Here is a 7491-nt window from a genome sequence, read left to right on the forward strand (position 1 = left end):
GGCCAGAATGCTGACATGGCTTAGGTCCAAACTATTTGAGAGACCTTATCTCCCCATACAAACCACTTAGAGCACTAAGATCCTCAGAAGAAGGCTTTCTCTCAGTTCCACCACTTTCCCAGGCTTGCCTGGTGAGGGCACGAGAGAGAGTGGCTGCTCCCAACCTGTGGAACTCCCTTCCACGGGAGGCTAGGCTGGCCTCCTCACTGCTGGCCTTTCGCCGGCATGCAAAGTCGTTTTTATTCAAGCAAGCTTTTTTAAAATCATGCAGGCCTGGTTTTATTGGGGGATGGGGGTTGGTTTAAATTATTTTTAATCGTGTATGTTTTAAATTTTGTATGTTGTATTTTTAAAACTTTTTACTGTTTTAATTGGACTATTTTAATTGTTTTAAAGTGGTGTGTGTGTGTGTGTGTGTGTGTGTAGTGAGCTGCTTGGGTCCCAACTTGGGAGAAAGGTGGGATGAAAATAAAATAAAATAAAATATTAATTACTGGAAATAATAAAGACTAGATGAATTAATAACAAATGACACTGAATGATTTGTATATTTATTCTATACAAATATATACACTGATGCTTACATATAGTATCAAAAATAAAAATTGTGTGTATATATTGTGTAGAGAATATTTTTTAAGTTTCAATACTTTATGAAAATTAAGTGGAAAGATTTTACAGGCCATGCAGGATTTATTAACCACGTCTTAAGGATAGAGTTTAAAATTTTAAAGCAATTTGGAAAACAATGGGATCCACCACTACGGACTACAGAAATACTATAACGCCCTGAGCTGAGTAGTGGTAAAGACCTACCTATGCTGGATAAGTGAACACAGTTCTTATTTCTAAATGTGCTATGTTCAACAGCAGAACAAAAAACATCTGACTCTTGAACTGACAATCTCACAAATTCAGTATACAAGCACAATGAATTGAGAAAAACAAGATGATGAAGCTGCTTCAGTTTATTTTTAAGCTTGTACAAAAATACAGATGCAATTTTTTTAAAAAATTGTGTCATCTGAAGTCTACAATACTTAACATTTAAAAAAAAGTTTACTCTTATGCTAGAAGACTCAATCTTGTAAATAAATTCTATACAGGAAAAAATATAAGATTAACAGCATAGAAAATAAAGCAATTTTGTTTCCCCTTCCAGTGTATGCAGTGTCTTCTGGAACTTGGCACTAAAAAGGTATACATTTACAAAATGCAAATCCACTCAGAACTCTTTTACGTGACAGTAAATCTATCAAGTAGATTTTAAAATGTAACTATAACAAATGCCCTGAGAGCAACTGCCTTGGTACAGCAGGTTGATAAAAATACAAGAACCTGTCATTGACGTATTAAAAGTTCACTCTAAAGAGGCACCATATTCTGCAACAAAATGCAAATATACATATCTGCATATACATTCTTTGCATAATTTCTGTGCACATATGTTTGCAGAATTTGGTACTTTAGAGCAGGAACCTGGTATAAGAGATTACAGATAGGAAGTGACCATTCAGCAAGTAATGAATATGGCAGCTGGAGTTACCTTTATAACTAGGCACTAACTTTTATGCTACCATGGAAGGGTTGAAACATGAAATTTTAAAGGGGTCTTCCTATTTTCCCCACAAATGAAGGCCGTTTTAATAGTACCTGGGGAACTAAACCAAATAGTTGTTTGTTAGCCAGGAATTTGCTGTAAAGGTTAGATTTACTAGAAGTAACAGTTACTGTACAGATACTATTTTTAAGGATAAAGTACACACTGTTCCTTAATCTGTTCATGCACCTAATTTTAGAGTGGAAGACAAGTCCACATTTCATAGCATAAACATAATTAGTCACAGGACAAAATGTATACATTCAAAAAGAACAATTCTATTTTGAAGATGTATTACATGATGAGAACCCAAAACAGTAAGTTATGTACAGCACTATCCTAAGCGTATCTGATCAAAAGTTAAGTTCCACTGAGAAAGTACTTCTGCTGGTATAGCATAAGTATATGTCACTAGGGTTGTATCCGCACTGCAGTAATAATCCAATTTAATATAAATTTAACTGTCATGACTCAATACTATGGAATTCTAGGAATTGTAGTTCTGTAGATATTTAGCCTTCTCTGTCAGAAAGCTCTGGTGCCACAACAAACTACAAATCCTAGGTTTCCACTGCACTGAACCAGGACAGTTAAAAGTGGTGTCAAATTGGATTATTTCTAGTGTGGATGCAGCCTAAAAGGATTATGGCCTTGGTTCACATCAGAATGAAAGATAGACAGCTCTTACAATCTTAACAGCCTACTTTGTGTACACTTCTATATACTCTTGCATCCTATACATAAACTGTCGTATCACTTTCCCATCTATATCAAGTCTTTACAGTTATGAGCAGAGGTTTATCTTGCTGCTCCTGCCCAAAATGCTTTTCATTAGAGATGTCAGGGACTGAACCCGGTCCCTTCCTGTTCAGAATGCTTCTGCAAAAATCTTTTTCTAACTAGTTATGAAGAATGCATCACATCAAAGACCAAACCTCTTCAGGGAAAGAGATTAATGGATGGGAATGTGGCACTTGAAAGCTATTCTCTCTCTACTGGGTATCTGGGATCCAAAGTATGCAAAACACACTTCTAGCCATGGGTTTTAATGGCTTTGGCTTTTAAGAAACACTGTTCCAAAAAACATCCCTGAACCTAAGAGAGAGGGCCACCTTAAAGTGAGAAGAGCAAGTTTCTGAACTGCATTTTTTTTCATTCAAAAAATAATCTTTCAGAGAGGTACAAACACAAAGTTGCAAATACTCTAAGTAGATTCACAGCAATATTGTGTAGCCTGTATGAACTTGCGACCTTACTCTTTCTTACACAGCATCTATAGCATAAGCCTCTAAAGCAAAACCGCAATACAAATACTGGCTTATTGTTAAGCAATTCCCTTGCAGTTCAGACTCATTTATCTCCTTTTTAACACTCATTTTAAAAGCTAGCAACTTTTTCTTGTTGTTCCAGAAAAGGAATTTTCATGTTCACAGTATAGACTGAGTCCCCCTCACCTGAAATGCTTGGGACAAGAAGTGATTTGGGTTTTAGAGTTTTTCGGATTTTGAAATATTTGCATACACATAATGAGATACCTTGGAGTTGGGACCCAAGGCTAAACATTAAATTAATTTATCTTCCATACACACCTTACACACATGGCCTGAAGGTAATTTTATGCACAATATTTTAATATCTTTGTGCATGAAACAAATCATGTGTACATTGAACAATTAGAAAGCAAAGATGTCACTATCTCAGCTGCCTATGTGGACAATTTTGAATTCTGGAATTCCAGGTAAGGGAGATTCAATCAGTATTGTTAAAGATGGACTGCCAGGTGGTAAAAAAAAATGCATGGGTGATAAAGATCAAACATTGTTAGTAAATAATTATGGGTTTTATCACACCATCAGTTTTACTGACTGAAAACAGTTTACAAAGGACTGAACATACAGTAATTCCAAAGGGAGGACAGAAAACAACCTTAAGACTAGAAGAATGGATGGAGCTTCTAGAAACTGTTTACATATCCTGTTTTTAGCCCTTAATGCTTGTGAAGATATACTCAAAAGTACCAGAGGGATATATGTAGACTCTCAAGAAAGAGTATGGCTGAGCTAAGATTTGCAGCCAAGTGTGAGATTGTAGTGCCTCATTTAGTTCCTTGACCACCTCCAATAAATGAAACCACACTACTATATGTAAAATCGTTAAAACTGCAGGACAGCTATACATTATGCAGGTCACATAATTCAGGTTTTTGGTGCATAACATGGGACTGACTAGGTGCAGAAAGGTATTATTGTCAGTAGAGAGGCAGCTCTACCAGTAAACAAAGAGCTAGCATGGTGTGGTTTGAGCACTGGACTATGATTCTGGTGACTAGAGTTCAAATCCCTACTCGGCCATGAAAACTCGCTGGGTGATCTTGGGCAAATCATACTCTCAGGTCAACCCCCTTGCCAAGAAAACCCCAAGACAGGTTTGCCTCAGGGTCACCAGAAGTGAGGAACAAAGCCACACAACAACCCATAAGCATCCCTTGCATTAGCAGCTGTCTTCTTGCACTAGACAGGATCTTAAGCCACAAACCAGTCAAAGGCTTAACTTAGCTACACTGTACACATAAATACTTTTTGTGGAAAAGCCGCTTAAGGACATGGATTTGGAGCAGAAAGGCAAGTGCAAAACCCTTTCCAAATTCACTAATAAAATAAGCATTGTCAATTCCAAACTTCCATCTCTCTTTAATTTATTTCCTCCTACAGCATGGGATGTTATTTAAGATTCTCCCTCCAAACTGGTTTAAATGAAGACCAGCTTCTTATCTATTGTGAACCAGCTAGTGCAGATCAAGGACTAAAGAAATAGATGATCATCAAGTACCAGATAGAGCCAATGGGTAAACAATTTGCCTCTCCTGTGACTACAAAAGCAAGTCTAACCTTGCAACTTCAATCAGGTTAGTTTCATCACCAATTCCTACATGATTCAAGGTACCGTTTTAGGAGCTGGGGGTATATAGTCTGTGGACTATATAACACTAAATAAACCTGGTATGCAGTCCAGAGAATGTTTGGTATATTCAGTGTCTTAATGTTAGGTGCATTTAGTGTCCTAATTCAAATACTACTGCTTATTTTAACAAATAGTAGGATCACTCAACCAAAAAATATCAGATAGGTTTGGCAGTTAATTTTCTTGCTAATAAAGACACTTTCCCTTGATGCAGGGGGAGTGTTTGGTGGGTTACACTGTAATTTTCTGTTACCGTGTTGTATTTTTTCTTACACACAGTGAAAGTAGCATTTATGCAGTGAGTTGTTATTCTACCACATATCCACAGCTTCAGCTTGCATTCATTTGGCCAAAACAAACAAGACTGCCCACTATCATCCCTGCTTTTATGACAGTGCAGTTAGACAAGCAACAGACAATTAAAGAAACAATATTTGGATTTAAGTTACACATAGTGAATGACAAGTGGTTTAAATATCCTAAAGGCATCTGCTCCAGTCTGTTCTAAGCACTAAGGAAGCTAAGAAGGACAGCCCTGGTTACAACGTCATTAGGAGACCTCCAACAAATACCAGGAACTATAAGGTTTTATTTCAGAGGAAGGAACTGGCAAAACCACTTCTGGATGTGTAAGAAAACCCTATGAAAGCCATAAGTTGACAGACAACTTAAAGGCGCCCACACACACACATGCTGAATGAGGTCTTAAGATGAGCTCATGTAACATCTCTTCCCAGCACTCATAAAATACTTTGTGATCTCTCTAGATATCAAGCTGGAATAAATATTGATGCCTCACTAACTGGAAGCTCTAGTTTTATTCTGTTTCTGGAGTAACAACTGTTTGAAATTTTCACTGTTTCAATATAAAACAAGTGGTCTTCTTGATATCAGTATCAAAGATGCTCCTACCAGTGTCCTCCAATGTCATTTTAAAAAAAACCTAATTCCTTCACCAAATTCTTCTGGGAAGGTGACAAGACACTGACAGCTATTGTTGTAAAGTTTGTTAAGATCTGAGATTTTCTTCCACTCCTACTAGTGTTAATAACAAAACTAGAGATGTGAGGACCTAGAAAAAATACTGAAAAAATAAGGGGGGAAAAACACATGGGCTTTCCCCTATTTTTTGCTAATGCCTTTATTTCTGGCACAAAATTGGAAAAAATTGTAACAACAAAAAAAAACAGCCACCAAAAACAGATTGTGTATATTAAATGTTTAAGACAAGATATTCAGATAGTTGTTGTTGTGTGCTTTCAAGTCATTTCTCATTTATGACAACCCTATCACAGGTTTTCTTGGCAAAATTTGTTAAGAGGGGATTTGCCTTTGCTTTCTTCTGAGGCTGAGAAAGTGTGAACAGGCCAAAGTCACCCAATGGGTTTCCATGGCCAAGCAAGGATTCGAACTCTGGACTCCAGTCATCATCCAACACTCACACCACTACAACATGCTAGTTCCCTGTTCAGATATTTACTAATCCAAATTATTTCTAAAAACTATGTAATTGACTTTTATGCAACACTACGTACAGCACCAGATCACTGGAACTCCTGGTCTTGGTTTCCTGTCCTCATTTCTTTTTATGGGAACGAGCGTGTTATCACTGCTTAACACCATGGAAAACTAAAGGAGGCAAAATAATATAGTTTTATTTTTTTCTCGCTCAATAAATTGGCAAAAGGTTCCTTACAGCTGGGGTCTATGCAGCTTCATTTAAAACAAAAATAAAGTAAAAGTTTAGAAAAGTATAATCAATTTTTAATAATTCACTGAATAAACTGAATACATTATACACAAATATATTATGCATAATTTGTTTTGGCCTATCATATTTCTTGTTCTATTTTACCATTGTTTTCTTCTATTTGTTTTTCCTGATTATAAGAGCTCTCTTTGTCCCTGTGCACAAGTCACTGAACAGCTGCTTCAGGATTCTGACACTTATTCTGTCACTTTTTACTTTTGCTTCTTGCCTGTCCTTAACTGTATGAACAGTTACATCAGTCATCCAGTGAGACCTTTCTTTCTCTTTGATTACAGATAAGAATTTTTCTGCATTCTTCCCTGATAATGTTCCTGGGGTTGGTCCATGGTCCTTCTGGGTCCCAGTCATTTAGGCTTAGTAGTGTAAATCTGGCTTTTTATGGTGTTAAATGTCTTCAGGGACATTCTTTAAATTATATTTTAGCATGATGATGGATTTAATGTCCTTCTTTACCCTTATTGTAAACTTTGATATTAATTCGTGCTCTTGCCATAGTCCGCTCTTGGATTTGCCTGTGTAGTGAGAATGGGGCTTCTTCATCTTTTGCTTCATTTATAATATCTATTTGATTACTATCTTGCATTTCCAGTGCTGTCCACTGTTTGTTGTCTGTTTGGTGGTCTACAGAATTTGTTTGCAATGAACGAACATGTTGATTTTACAAAATTCACTACGTTGCTATTATGTTTCATTTCTTGATTCTAGGCCAATTTTTCCAACCATTGGTTCTACTCTGTTTCCCATTTTTGAATTCAAGTCAACTACCAGTTTCTCGTTTTGGTGTATGACTTATTTTTCCCTGGGTGCCAGAAAAGAAGCTACTGATTTCTTCATCTTCCGCCTCTGTAATTGGACCATAAATTTCAATTATTGTTATACTGACACATTTCCCATGGAGTCTTTTTGATTTATTTGACCAAATGTTGCATTATATCCTTTGAATGCTTTTGCTACATTATGTCCCACTATTAACTCAACTCAGTTTAATTTTATATTGTTATTTCCATAGTAAAACTCTATGTAATTATCTGATTGAAAATGCTCCATTCCTATCCACTTCAGTTTGGTTATCCCATGTATTGCAGTACTTATACATTCCCATTTTTTTGTTCTGCAGTTTTGAAGCAGAAAAAAGCAAAATCTCTATTTTTAATTGCAA

This window comes from Sceloporus occidentalis, unplaced genomic scaffold (genome assembly GCF_023333645.1).
Source record: "Sceloporus occidentalis isolate IW3139 unplaced genomic scaffold, rSceOcc1.0.p SCAF_3, whole genome shotgun sequence".
Taxonomy (NCBI): domain Eukaryota; kingdom Metazoa; phylum Chordata; class Lepidosauria; order Squamata; family Phrynosomatidae; genus Sceloporus; species Sceloporus occidentalis.